This window comes from Oncorhynchus keta, chromosome 17, assembly GCF_023373465.1.
Source record: "Oncorhynchus keta strain PuntledgeMale-10-30-2019 chromosome 17, Oket_V2, whole genome shotgun sequence".
Taxonomy (NCBI): domain Eukaryota; kingdom Metazoa; phylum Chordata; class Actinopteri; order Salmoniformes; family Salmonidae; genus Oncorhynchus; species Oncorhynchus keta.
In genome coordinates, this window is record NC_068437.1 from 28,887,320 (window position 1) to 28,902,319 (window position 15,000).

The following is a 15,000-nucleotide window of genomic DNA, read 5'->3' on the forward strand; positions in this document are numbered from 1 at the left end:
GATTGACTTGATTGTAACTGTTGTTACTCAGGGTTGCCAGCTCAGAATCCCCTTTCCAGGGGCTGTATTTGTATTTAGCTTATACATTTTCTGTTTATAAAAAAATGTCTGCCATCATAAAGAATGTAGCTGCTGTTAGCTTAGCTGACACGATCTCTACTCTAAACAATATGACATTTCTCCCTTGTGTTCACCAGAGATGTGGTACATTGTAAACAAGTCTAGCTGTTAGGTCACAAACATGTTTTGTTTTTTTGTCAGGGCAACCTGTTATGTAGACCGGTTTATGGAATAAGTTTGACTGTGGATGTGTTCCATGTGATGCTTGGAAGATGAAGTTCGCATTTATCTTTTAATGTAAAAGTTGTGAAGACCTTTATTTCCCATCAGTACAAAACATTGTTTAGATGCTTTTCAGACAACAATGCTATTCAGACGTGTTTGTTGCATCATATGTTCTGTCGCTACTGTTCCAATCACATATTTGCGATGGCAACCACCAAACACTGACTCTGTCTACCCTACCTTCTCTGTCTACCCTACCTGCTCTGTCTACCCTACCTGCTCTGTCTACCCTACCTGCTCTGTCCACCAAACACTGACTCTGTCTACCCTACCTGCTCTGTCTACCCTACCTGCTCTGTCTACCCTACCTGCTCTGTCTACCCTACCTGCTCTGTCCACCAAACACTGACTCTGTCTACCCTACCTGCTCTGTCTACCCTACCTGCTCTGTCCACCTGCTCTGTCTACCCTACCTGCTCTGTCCACCAAACACTGACTCTGTCTACCCTACCTGCTCTGTCTACCCTACCTGCTCTGTCCACCAAACACTGACTCTGTCTACCCTACCTGCTCTGTCTACCCTACCTGCTCTGTCCACCAAACACTGACTCTGTCTACCCTACCTGCTCTGTCTACCCTACCTGCTCTGTCTACCCTACCTGCTATGTCTACCCTACCTGCTCTGTCTACCCTACCTGCTCTGTCAACCTACCTGCTCTGTCTACCCTACCTGCTCTGTCTACCCTACCTGTTATGTCTCCCCTACCTGCTCTGTCTACCCTACCTGCTCTGTCTACCCTACCTGCTATGTCTACCCTACCTGCTATGTCTACACTACCTGCTCTGTCTACCCTACCTGCTATGTCACCCTACCTGCTCTGTCTACCCTACCTGCTATGTCACCCTACCTGCTCTGTCTACGCTACCTGCTCTGTCCACCAAACACTGTCTCTGTCTACCCTACCTGCTCTGTCTACACTACCTGCTCTGTCTACCCTACCTGTTCTGTCTACCCTACCTACTCTGTCTACCCTACCTGCTATGTCTACCCTACCTGCTATGTCTACACTACCTGCTCTGTCTACCCTACCTGCTCTGTCTACCCTACCTGCTCTGTCTACACTACCTGCTCTGTCCACCAAACACTGTCTCTGTCTACCCTACCTGCTCTGTCTACACTACCTGCTCTGTCTACCCTACCTGCTCTGTCTACACTACCTTCTCTGTCTACCCTACCTGCTCTGTCTACCCTACCTGCTCTGTCTACCCTACCTGCTCTGTCCACCAAACACTGACTCTGTCTACCCTACCTGCTCTGTCTACCCTACCTGCTCTGTCTACCCTACCTGCTCTGTCTACCCTACCTGCTCTGTCCACCAAACACTGACTCTGTCTACCCTACCTGCTCTGTCTACCCTACCTGCTCTGTCCACCAAACACTGACTCTGTCTACCCTACCTGCTCTGTCCACCAAACACTGACTCTGTCTACCCTACCTGCTCTGTCTACCCTACCTGCTCTGTCTACCCTACCTGCTATGTCTACCCTACCTGCTCTGTCTACCCTACCTGCTCTGTCAACCTACCTGCTCTGTCTACCCTACCTGCTCTGTCTACACTACCTGTTATGTCTACCCTACCTGCTCTGTCTACCCTACCTGCTCTGTCTACCCTACCTGCTATGTCTACCCTACCTGCTATGTCTACACTACCTGCTCTGTCTACCCTACCTGCTATGTCACCCTACCTGCTCTGTCTACCCTACCTGCTATGTCACCCTACCTGCTCTGTCTACCCTACCTGCTCTGTCCACCAAACACTGTCTCTGTCTACCCTACCTGCTATGTCTACCCTACCTGCTATGTCTACACTACCTGCTCTGTCTACCCTACCTGCTATGTCACCCTACCTGCTCTGTCTACCCTACCTGCTATGTCTACACTACCTGCTCTGTCTACCCTACCTGCTCTGTCTACCCTACCTGCTCTGTCTACACTACCTGCTCTGTCCACCAAACACTGTCTCTGTCTACCCTACCTGCTCTGTCTACACTACCTGCTCTGTCTACCCTACCTGCTCTGTCTACACTACCTGCTCTGTCTATCCTACCTTCTCTGTCTACCCTACCTGCTATGTCTACACTACCTGCTCTGTCTACCCTACCTGCTCTGTCTACCCTACCTGCTCTGTCCACCAAACACTGACTCTGTCTACCCTACCTGCTCTGTCTACCCTACCTGCTCTGTCTACCCTACCTGCTATGTCTACCCTACCTGCTCTGTCTACCCTACCTGCTCTGTCAACCTACCTGCTCTGTCTACCCTACCTGCTCTGTCTACACTACCTGTTATGTCTACCCTACCTGCTCTGTCTACCCTACCTGCTCTGTCTACCCTACCTGCTATGTCTACCCTACCTGCTATGTCTACACTACCTGCTCTGTCTACCCTACCTGCTATGTCACCCTACCTGCTCTGTCTACCCTACCTGCTATGTCACCCTACCTGCTCTGTCTACCCTACCTGCTCTGTCCACCAAACACTGTCTCTGTCTACCCTACCTGCTCTGTCTACACTACCTGCTCTGTCTACCCTACCTGTTCTGTCTACCCTACCTACTCTGTCTACCCTACCTGCTATGTCTACCCTACCTGCTATGTCTACACTACCTGCTCTGTCTACCCTACCTGCTCTGTCTACCCTACCTGCTCTGTCTACACTACCTGCTCTGTCCACCAAACACTGTCTCTGTCTACCCTACCTGCTCTGTCTACACTACAAAATTCTCAAAAAAAATGAACACCAATCAAAATAGTGTCATCTTTCTTCTCATGTGAGTGTCGAGATGGTGCGTTAAATCCCAGACGAAGCATTAGCATTCTTACAGATTCAATGGAAATCCAACGTATTCCATTGAGCACATTTCAGCAAGTTTGTGTTTGACAGGTCATTACAAACACGCACCACCCACAACCTCAAGGCTCTCCAGAGGATAGTGAGGTCTGCACAACGCATCACTGGGGGCAAACTACCTGCCCTCCAGGAGACCTATAGCACCCGATGTCACAGGAAGGCCAAAAAGACCATCAAAGACAACAACCACACAAGCCACTGCCTGTTCACCCCGCTATCATCCAGAAAGCGAAGTTAGTACAGGTGCATCAAAGCGGAGACCGAGAGACTGAAAAACAGCTTCTATCTCAAGGCCATCAGACTGTTAAATAGCCACCACTAGCACAGCGAGGCTGCTAACTATATACACATACTCATTGGCCACTAATAAATGGAACACTTGTCACGCCTTGGTCTTAGTATTTTGTGTTTTCTTTAATTATTTGTTCAGGCCAGGGTGTGACATGGGTTTATTGTGTTGTCCCATTTGGGGTTTTTGTAGGCATTGGGATTGTGGCTGATTAGGGGTGTGTCTAGCATAGGCTTGGCTGCCTGAGGCGGTTCTCAATCAGAGTCAGGTGATTCTCGTTGTCTCTGATTGGGAACCATATTTAGGTAGCCTGGGTTTCACTGTGTATTTTGTGGGTGATTGTTCCTGTCTCTGTGTAGTTATTCACCAGACAGGCTGTAATAGGTTTTCGCGTTTTGTTTGTTGTTTTTGTATATTATAGTTATTTAATGTATCGTCGATTCTTCATTAAAGAACATGAGTAACCACCACGCTGCATTTTGGTCCGCTTCTCCTTCAACTGACGAACGCCGTTACAGAATCACCCAACACACCCGGACCGAGCGGCGTGGTAACAGGCAGCGACAGCAGGAGCAGCGAAAGGAGGAAAGGACATGGGAGGACGTTATGGACAGCAGGAGTATAGAGTATACGACTTGGGAGGAAATAGACAGGTGGGCGGTCGACCCAGAGAGAGTGCCGGAGCCCGCCTGGTATTCGCTGGAGCAGTGCGAAAAGGGCTATAGGAGAATGGAGTCGAAGAGAAAGACATGGCGGCGCAGAAAGAAACCTGAAAGTCACCCCCAAAAATGTATTGGGGGCTCAGGGAGAGTGTGGCAGGACTTGGGAGGAGATATTGTGACGACCCTCCCACTCTGTCTGCCGTATTCTCTCTTTGTTCTTGTTTTCTTATTAGGATGCCGGTGGGCGGAGTTGGGAGGGTCGTCAGCTACATGGGAAACACCTGGGCCAGGTGTCTCCCAGGATAAATAGACCTCTTCCACATTCATGGAGGAGACTCTCTCCATGCAGACACCTTTTGTAGATTGTGTTGTGGTTCTTGGTGGCCTTTTGTTTGTTTGCTTTGGCACCTTTCATCACCCAGCATTATAACATTCATGCATGCAAAACACTCACTTACACTACTGATTACTGATTACACACATCATTGTATATTATACTTAGTTGCTTTAGTTAATAAATACATATTTTGCTACTCCTTATCTCCACGTTGTCTCCCTTTGTTACGGGCTTTGAGCCGGTTCGTGACAATATTGGACGGAAAAGGACCCTGGGCTCAGCCTGGAGAATATCGCCGCCCCAAGGAAGAACTGGAGGCGGAGAAAGCGGAGAGGCGCTGGTATGAGGAGGCAGCACGGCGACGCGGATGGAAGCCTGAGAGTCAGCCCCAAAAATGTATTGGGGGGGGGGGCTTACAGGGAGTATGGCTATGCCAGGTAGGAGACCTGCGCAAACTCCCTGTGCTTACCGGGGGGCTAGAGAGACCGGGCAGGCACCGTGTTATGCTATGGAGCGCACGGTGTTTCCAGTGCGGCTGCATAGCCCGGTGCGGTTCATACCAGCTCTTCGTATTGGCCGGGCTAGAGTGGGCATCGAGCCAGGTAAGGTTGGGCAGGCTCGGTGCTCAAGAGCTCCAGTGCGCCTGCACGGTCCGGTCTATCCAGAGCCACCTCCAAACACCAGTCCGCCGGTGCCAGCTCCCCGCACCAGGCTTCCTGTGAGTGTCCTCGATCCAGTACCACCAGTTCCAGCACCACGCACCAGGCCTTCAGTGCGCCTCGCCTGTTCAGCACAGCCAGAGTCATCCTTCTCTCTAGCGCTGTCGGAGCCTCCCGCCTGTTCAGCGCAGCCAGCATGTTCCTCCTCTCCTGCGCTGTCGGAGTCTCCCGCCTGTTCAGTGCTTCCAGAGCCTTCCTCCTCTAAGGCGCTGCCGGAGCCTCCTGCCTGTTCGGAGCAGCCTGAACTGCCAGACTGCATGGAGCAGCCAGAGCGGCCAGGCTGCATGGAGCAGCCAGAGCTGTCAGCCTGCATGGAGCAGCCTGAGCTGTCAGTCTGCATGGAGCAGCCTGAGCTGTCAGTCTGCATGGAGCAGCCTGAGCTGTCAATCTGCATGGAGCAGCCAGAGCTGCCAGTCTACATAGAGCAGCCAGAGCTGTCAGTCTGCATGGAGCAGCCAGAGCAGCTAGATCCGCCAGTCAGCCATGATCTTCCAGATCTGCCAGTCAACCAGATTCTTCCAGATTTGCCAGTCAACCAGATTCTTCCAGATCTGCCAGTCAACCAGACTCTTCTAGATCTGCCAGTCAACCAGACTCTTCCAGATCCGCCAGCCAGCCAGGATCTGCCGGAGCCAACTACCTGCCTGAGCTTCCTCTCAGTACTGGGCTTCCTCTCAGTACTGGGCTTCCCCTCAGTACTGGGCTTCCCCTCAGTCCCGGGCTTCCCCTCAGTCCCGGGCTTCCCCTCAGTCCCGGGCTTCCCCTCAGTCCCGGGCTGCCCCTCAGTCCCGAGCTGCCTCAGTCCCGAGCTGCCCCTCAGTCCCGAGCTGCCCCTCAGTCCAGTGGGGTTCTGGGTGAGGACTATTAGGCCATGGTCGGCGGTGAGGGTGGACTATCCCAGGACGCGAAGGGGACGAACTAAGACATTTATGGAGTGGGGTCCACGTCCCGAGCCGGAGCCGCCACCATGGACAGACGCCCACCCGGACGCTCCCTATGGTTTTGAGGTGCGTCCGGGAGTCCGCACCTTAGGGGGGGGGGGGTTCTGTCACGCCTTGGTCTTAGTATTTTGTGTTTTCTTTAATTATTTGTTCAGGCTAGGGTGTGACATGGGTTTATTGTGTTGTCCCATTGGGGTTTTTGTAGGCATTGGGATTGTGGCTGATTAGGGGTGTGTCTAGCATAGGCTTGGCTGCCTGAGGCGGTTCTCAATCAGAGTCAGGTGATTCTCGTTGTCTCTGATTGGGAACCATATTTAGGTAGCCTGGGTTTCACTGTGTATTTTGTGGGTGATTGTTCCTGTCTCTGTGTAGTTATTCACCAGACAGGCTGTAATAGGTTTTCGCGTTTCGTTTGTTGTTTTTGTATATTATAGTTATTTCATGCATCGTCGATTCTTCATTAAAGAACATGAGTAACCACCACGCTGCATTTTGGTCCGCTTCTCCTTCAACTGACGAACGCCGTTACAACACTAGCAATTTAATTATGTCACTTTAATAATGTTTGCATATCTTGCATTACTCATCTCATATAATTACTGTATTCTATACTATTCTACTGTATCTTAGTCTATGCCACTCTGACATTGCTCATCCATATATTCCTTACTTAGATTTGTGTGTATTGGGTATATGTTGTGAAATTGTTAGATATTACTTGTTAGATATTGCTGCACTGTTGGAACTAGAAGCACAATAATTTGCACATGCAATAACATCTGCTAAACACGTGAATGTGACCAATAAAATGTTTTTTGATTTTATTTGATTTCCACAGTCGTAACATTAAACGGGAAAAAACGACAGGCACAAGCTAAAAGAATCGCAGGTGTAAAATGAATCCAATAAATCCAGGGATATTTAAGTGACAAGTGGATTTTGTACCCCTCAAACACAGGAAATAGATCCACATGTGACACAATCTCAATCGCACGCCCTTTCCCACCTGGACAAAAGAAACACCTAAGTTAGTATGCTGTTCTTTGACTACACCTCAGCATTCAAAACCATAGTGCCCACAAAGCCCCCAGGTGGTAAGGGTAGGCAATAACACATATGCCACGCTGATCCTCAACACTGGGGCCCCCCCGGGGTGTGTACTTAGTTCCCTCCTGTACTCCCTGTTCCCCCATGACTGCATGGCCAAACACGACTCCTAACACCATCATTAAGTCGACACAACAGTGGTAGGCCTGATCACCGACGACGAGACAGTCTATAGGAAGGAGGTCAGAGACCTGGCAGTGTGGTGCCAGGACAACAATCTCTCCCTCAATGTGAGCAAGACAAAGAAGCTGATTGTGGACTATAGGAAAAGGCAAGCCAAACAGGCCCCCATTAACATGGACGGGGCTGTAGTGGAGCGGGTCGAGAGTTTCAAGTTCCTTGGTGTCCACATCACCAACGAACTATCATGGTCTAAAAACACCAAGACGGTCGTGAAGAGGGCACGACAACACCTTTTCCCCCTCAAGATTTGGCATGGGTCCCCAGATCCTCAAAAGGTTCTACAGCTGCACCATCGAGAGCATCCCCAACTGGTATGGCAACTGCTCTGCATCTGACCGTAAGGCGCTACAGAGGGTAGTGCGTACGGCCAAGTACGTCCCTGGGGTCAAGCTTCCTGCCACCCAGGACCTCTAAACCAGGTGGTGTCAGAGGAAGGCCTCATAAATTCTCAAAGACTCCAGTCACCCAAGTCATAGACTGTTCTCTCTGCTACCGCATGGCAAGCAGTACCAGAGCGCCAAGTTTAGGTCCAAAAGGCTCCTTAATACTTTATACCCCCAAGCCATATGACTGCTGAACAATTTGTCAAATGGCCACACAGACTATTTTGCATTGACACCCCCTTTGTTTTTACACTGCTGCTACTCGCTGTTTATTATCTATGCATAGTAACTTTACTTTCTCTCTCCCCCTCTTTCGATTCATCTCTCCCCTCCTCTCTCTCCCCCTCTCTCTCCATCTCTCTCTGCCCTGTCTCTCTGTCTCTTTTTATCTCTCTCTGTAAGTCACAGCCCTTCAGCACAACACTGTAATTAACTTGGTTGGCCTGTGTTTTGATGAGTGCCCAGCGCAATATTGTCTGTGTGTGTGTGTGTGTGTTTGTGTGAGTGTGTGTTTTGGGTGCAGATAGCGTTTGAGACTAGCAGCCGTTCCACCCAGGGCCTTTCTTTAACAGGGTGCTGTAATCTAATTGGCAGCTCATAAAATCAATTTTCAACTGATGAGCCAAATAATAATATCTTCAAACATTCTTATACTACACACACGTGCGCATGCATGCACACGCACACACACACACACACACACACACACACACACACACACACACACACACACACACACACACACACACACACACACACACACACACACACACACACACACACACACACACACACACACACACACAGATACACAGAGAAACATACACAGAAACACACACATGCGCACATGCACATACACACACGCACACAAAGAAACACACACACGCGCGCACATTCACACACACACAGAAACACACACATGCAAGAGCATGTACACACACACACACACAGAAACACACACACACACAGAAACACACTGCAATCTTACGCTAGCCAGCTCTACCATTTCAGCGTCCTCAGAAAAGGAATATTCACCGCGTGGTAACCTCTTAGAAAGAATCAGCTGCATGTTAATGATAACTTAGCTCCTACATATCAGCTCTACAACTAATTAAGCCTATAGCCATCTTGGTGTAGTTATTGTGGCTATTTATACATCACATGTAACACATATCCATATACATATTTAAAAAATACAGTAAGCCTCTAAAACACTTGGCTAGCTTATGATGACAGGTATTTGATTACTAATCTTGTGCTGTGTTCCATTGAGAATGTAGGTTACGGTGTTTGAATACCTCACCTTAACATTCCCTCCTAAATAGTGTAGTATCTTACCTGACAAGAAACAGACAAGCCAAAGAGCTGCTGGGTCATGATACATAGCTACATCCCCAGAGTAACCTGGAGAGAGAGGGAGATGGGGGGTTAGACAGAGAATTGGTTGCCAAACAATGTTTAGGGCCACGCACACACGGACACACACACACGCATGCACAGACACACACACTGATGTATTTGTATTGCCCTTCATCCATTTAGTCTTCGTTACATGGTTCAGGAGAAAAAGAGTAAAGGGCAAAGATGGAGAGTAGCAGACCTCTATCCTGATAGAGAGACTAATCATGACCTGAAGTTACAGTACACAGGTCAATCACCTTCTAGATCATATTCTCCTCCCTTCCCTCTATCTCTATGCTCTTGCTTTCCCTCCTTACTTTCCTCAAGTTGTGACTCTATTACAAAAACAAGACAGTAGATATTCCATTCTCGTGAAATGTGTGCTCTGCTCACACCTACTTGCAATGAGTAAAACACACTGGTACAATAACAGAATATATTTACTTATGTATTTAGTCATATGTTGTTATATTTAGTCAGCTTCATACAGCGCTTGGACAGAACCTCCAAAAATGTGAACCCAGCTTTTCTCTCCCATCTTCCCATATCTCTCCCCTCCCTCTCGAACAGGCAGGGATGTCGTTGATGACACGTACCCTGCAGAGAGAGGACATGCAGGGTCGATGGACCACAGTACTCACCCCACTCTGCACTGTGTGTGGGTGTTGTGTGTTTGTTTATCTGTACTTCTGTGTGAAAAAGCTCCACCATTGGAGCGGATCTTTCAGTGTGAGAGAGCGAACAGACCATTTCTCTGTTTCCCTTTCTTTCAGTGTGAGAGAGCGAACAGACCATTTCTCTGTTTCCCTTTCTTTCAGTGTGAGAGAGCTAACAGAGCATTTCTCTGTTTCCCTTTCTTTCAGTGTGAGAGAGCTTACAGACCATGTCTCTGTTTCCCTTTCTATCAGTGTGAGAGAGCTAACAGACCATTTCTCTGTTTCCCTTTCTTTCAGTGTGAGAAAGCGAACAGACCATTTCTCTGTTTCCCTTTCTTTCAGTGTGAGAGAGCTAACAGACCATTTCTCTGTTTCCCTTTCTTTCAGTGTGAGAGAGCTAACAGACCATTTCTCTGTTTCACTTTCGTTCAGTGTGAGAGAGCTAACAGACCATTTCTCTGTTTCACTTTCGTTCAGTGTGAGAGAGCTAACAGACCATTTCTCTGTTTCACTTTCGTTCAGTGTGCATCCCTCTGTACTTTGCACGTGTGCTCATCTCTCCCCCCATCTCTCGTTACAAGCTCTCTCTCTGAGCCACAGAAGGACCCCTCTCTTTGCTCTCTCTCTCTCTCTCTCCCTCTCTCTCTCTCTCTCTCTCTCTCTCTCTCTCTCTCTCTCTCTCTCTCTCCCCATCTCTCTCTCTCTCTCTCTCTCTCCCCCATCTCTCTCTCTCTCTCTCTCCCCCCATCTCTCTCTCTCTCTCTCACTCTCTCTCTCTCTCTCTCTGTCTCTCTCTCGTCGGAGTGCATGCTGGGAGTGAGTCGTCAAGCAGGAGTGATTGTGAGAGCGAATGGAATTTCTTTTCACTCTATCGGGTTTTGGTATGTATATATATATATTGATTAGTTTAGTTGTTTTAAGGGTATCTTGTTTAACTATCACTAAGCACGTATAGGGGTTGTGGGATCTTTAAGGTTGGTTTTTCGCGAGGGCACAACCGGCGGGTGGGGCTGGTTGCAATGGCCACTCGCGGAAGTGTAGAGTTTGAAAAACTTAGTTGGAGGCATGGAGTAAAGATTCCTGCTGCGGCCGGGTGTTCAGTGGAAGAATGTAGCTTGGCTGTGGGTGCTATCATTGGGTATGATAGCATCAAATCAGCCTCAAGGATGAATAGCGCTGTAGTGATATTCTTAGATTCAATTGAAAAGGTGAATAAGATAGTTGAGAGAGGTGTTGTGTTGCGGGAGACACAGACGCCGGTATTTCCGCTTATGAATCCGGCGAAGAAAGTTATGCTTTCTAACGTGCCACCATTTATTAGAGATGAAGTGTTGGAGCGCGAGTTATCTCGCCATGGTCAAATCGTATCTACAATAAAGAAGGTTCTTTTTGGATGCAAATCTCCGTTGTTGAAACATGTCGTGTCTCATAGGAGACAAGTGCATATGATTTTAAAAAAGGACGGAGATTAACTGGAGAGGAGATAAACGGAAATAACGGAAAAGGAAGCGGATGTTTTCAAAATACCGAGGAGTAAAAGGAAGAATTTAAGGGGTGGTGAAGGGTCTAATTCTAAGAGAAAGGTAGAGATTTATAAATCAGTTGAAGATGAACAAGTTGTAGAGATGGTGGAGTTTTCTTCTGGGGAGGATAGCGAGAGTGAGTCATCTGACGCGTCACAACAATATAGTGAGATAAATGGGGTGGAAGGGAGGTATGGGATCGAGAAGATACGTCAATTTCTGAAGTTGACAAAAGGGAAGAAATATATGCAGGATTACAATGTAACTGATTTTTCCCTGAACGTGAATTGTTTATTGAATCAAAAATTACAGGGGAAGTTTGAAAAGCCCTGAAATTGCTAGACTCAAGAAAGTGGTCACGAGAGTGATAAGTGATGTAAATTCTAAAGAAAATGAAAGAGTTCAGTTGCAGTTTTAACTCTGTAAAGAGATGTGGTGGCTGTATCTTCCTCTGTATGTTTTTTGCATCCATGAGCAGTTTTAAGATTTCTTCTTTAAACGTAAATGGGGCAAGAGATGTTAAAAAAAGAGCCATGGTGTATGAGTTAATTAGGGGAAAGGGAAGTGACATAAATGTTCTACAAGAAACGCATAGTAATTTGGAAAATGAAGTTATGTGGCAACAGGAGTGTGACGGGACAGTGGTGTGTAGTCATAAAAACTCAAAAAGTGGGGGTGTGGTTATCTTGTTCTCAAAAGGGTTTTTGCCTTTGTCATATGAGGTTGAAGAGATAGTTGAGGGGAGGTTATTAAAAGTTAGAGCAAGGTATGAAAACATCACTATGTGTCTGATAAATGTATATGCCCCAGTGGTGACAGTTGAGAGGGTATGTTTTTTAGAGACATTATCAAATACCATTGAGAAATGTAACAAAGAAGATTATTTATTTATTGCTGGGGATTTTAACTGCACAGTTAGCGATTTAGATAGAAATCACCAAGAACCTCATATAGCCTCAAGGACTTTTTTAAAACGTCTCATTGTAACACATGAACTGTGTGATATTTGGCGGAGTCAACATTGAGGAACAAGGCAGTACACCTGGGAGCATGTGAGAGAGAACATCATCTCTATGATGTTTTATGTTTTTGAGCATCAATCTCAGGTCAGTAAATCAAGTGTGATAACCCCAGTGTGATTTTCTGATCATTGTTTAATAACAGAGGTGGTGTTCATTAACGATGTAAAACCCAAAAGCGCATACTGGCATTTTAATATAACTTTATTGAGTGATGCTCACTTCATGAACTGTTTCAGTTTTTTCTGGGAGAGGTGGAGGTCTCAAAAGGCCAGTTTTGTATCCATTCAACAGTGGTGGGATATAGGGAAAATCCAGATTCAACAATTTTGTAACCAGATCAATGAAAGCCCTAGAGATTGAAATAGTGGAACTCATGACGTTGGTTGAGACCACAGGAGATCGAGGCCATACTCAGGCCCTCAAGAGGAGAAAAGCTGCATTGGCAGACCTGCTGGGTATCAGAGCACAGGGGACACTGGTGAGAAGTAAGTTTCAGGGAATATCTGAAATGGATGCCGCATCCAAATTTTTCTTTGGTTTAGAGAAAAAGAATGGACAAAGAAAAATGATTCATTGTCTCAAATCAGCTGTTGGACAAGAGCTCACTAGCCCTAGTGAAATTAGAAAGAGGGCAGTAGAGTTCTATGCTGAGCTCTACAAGTGTGAGTACAAAGAGGATAAAACAGTGACACAGCATTTCTTTGATGGGCTCCCAAAGGTGGCTGCAGAAGCTCAGGTTGACCTTGAGCAACGATTGTCTTTGCAGGATTTATACACTGGCATGGAAAATGGAAGGGCACCAGGCATTGATGGGCTTCCCGTTGACTTTTTTAAGTCTTTTTGGGCTATGTTGGGAGAGGATTGGTTAGAAGTAGTTAATGATAGTTTAACCGGAGGGTTACTACCAATAAGCTGCAGAAGGGCTGTCCTCACCCTACTGCCCAAAAAGGGTGACCCGAGGGAGGTGAAGAACTGGAGGCCGGTGGCTTTATTGTGCACTGATTATAAGATATTGTCAAAGGCTTTGTCCAACAGGCTGCGGGAGGTGATGGGGCAAATCATACATACGGATCAGTCCTACTGTGTTCCTGGCAGGCAGATAGGGGATAACATTTCTCTGATACGTGATTTTTTGGACGTCTCTAGGGCTATTGGGTTGGATGCTGGTCTAATTTCAATTGATCAGGAAAAGGCATTTGACCGAGTTGAACATCAATATTTATGGCACACGTTTGAGGCGTTTGGGTTCAGCTCTGGTTTTATTGCCATGATAAAGGTGATATATGGTGACATTGAAAGTGTATTGAAAGTTAACGTGGTTTGAGTGCTCCTTTTAAAGTGTGTAGAGGTATTAGGCAGGGATGTTCTTTGTCAGGAATGTTATATGCCATTGCTATAGAGCCACTACTAAATAGCATTAGAAGTTGCATTGCAGGGGTGTGCCTTTCAGAGGATATTCCTCCTATTCGTCTCTCAGCCTATGCTGATGATGTAGTTGTGTTAGTGAAAAATCAAGCGGAGGTGGATAGCTTGAGTCTAATGGTTGATCGTTTTAGGGGAATATCCTCTGCAAAGTTAAATTGGGAAAAGAGTTGTGCTTTACAGATTGGAGAATGGTCTGGAGGGATCATGGCTTTGCCAGGGGGGCTAGAATGGTGTAAGGGAGGTTTTAAGTATCTTGGAGTGTACCTAGGAGATGAGGGGACTATGGAAAAAAATTGGAGTGGGGTGGTTGAAATGGTGGAAGGGAGGATGAGGAGATGGCGTTGGTTACTATCTCGTATGTCATATAGGGGGCACACTATTATAGTTAACAATGTGATTGCCTCTGCACTGTGGCATCGGTTGGCAGTTTTAGAACCACCATCTGGCCTTCTGGCTAAGATACAGGCAATTATTGTGGATTTCTTTTGGGATAAATATCACTGGGTTCCACAAAGTGTTTTGTATTTGTCAAAAGAGGAGGGGGGACAAGGTCTTGTACATCTTGCTAGTAGGGCTGCTGCTTTCCGGTTTCAGTTTATTCAAAGGTTGCTTTATGGACCGGAAAATATGGTGTGGAGAGGGGTGGCAGGTCTTATATTACAGTGGGTTGGAGGATTAGGTTTAAAGAAGGCTTTATTTCTGGTTGATAGTAGCCAGATTTCTAGGGAGGGAGTACCTCCGTTTTACAGAGGCCTTCTCAGAGTGTGGAGCATAATGAAGGTGTCCAGACGAACTTCAGCGGAGTCAGTGCATTGGCTGTTGGAGGAACCTCTGGTGTATGGGGCAAGACTGGATTGTACAACTGCAGCTGTTCCACATTTCTCCAAGATTCTGGTGAAGGGGAAAATCATCACCTTAAAACAGTTAATGGCCATGGCTGGGCCCGCCTTAATGGATGGAAGACGGGTGGCAGAACATTTGGGGATGAGGTCGGAAAGGATTGTCGGACAAATGCTGGGGAGCTGAAGGAAGGCTCTGTCAGCGGAAGAATGGGGTATGCTTAGTAGCCACAAGAAGAAGGTACAAGATGAAGACGTCTCATTTCCAAGACTAGGGATTACACCAAATATCCCAGAGTCAGAAAGAAAGGCGTTAT

The 15,000-nt window shown here is 47.1% G+C and overlaps 1 pseudogene; it reads right to left on the minus strand.

Moving 5' to 3' along the window:
• The window catches only part of LOC127908238 (metabotropic glutamate receptor 3-like), a 67,404-nt pseudogene that overhangs the window by 41,899 nt on the left and 10,505 nt on the right, over window positions 1-15,000 (minus strand).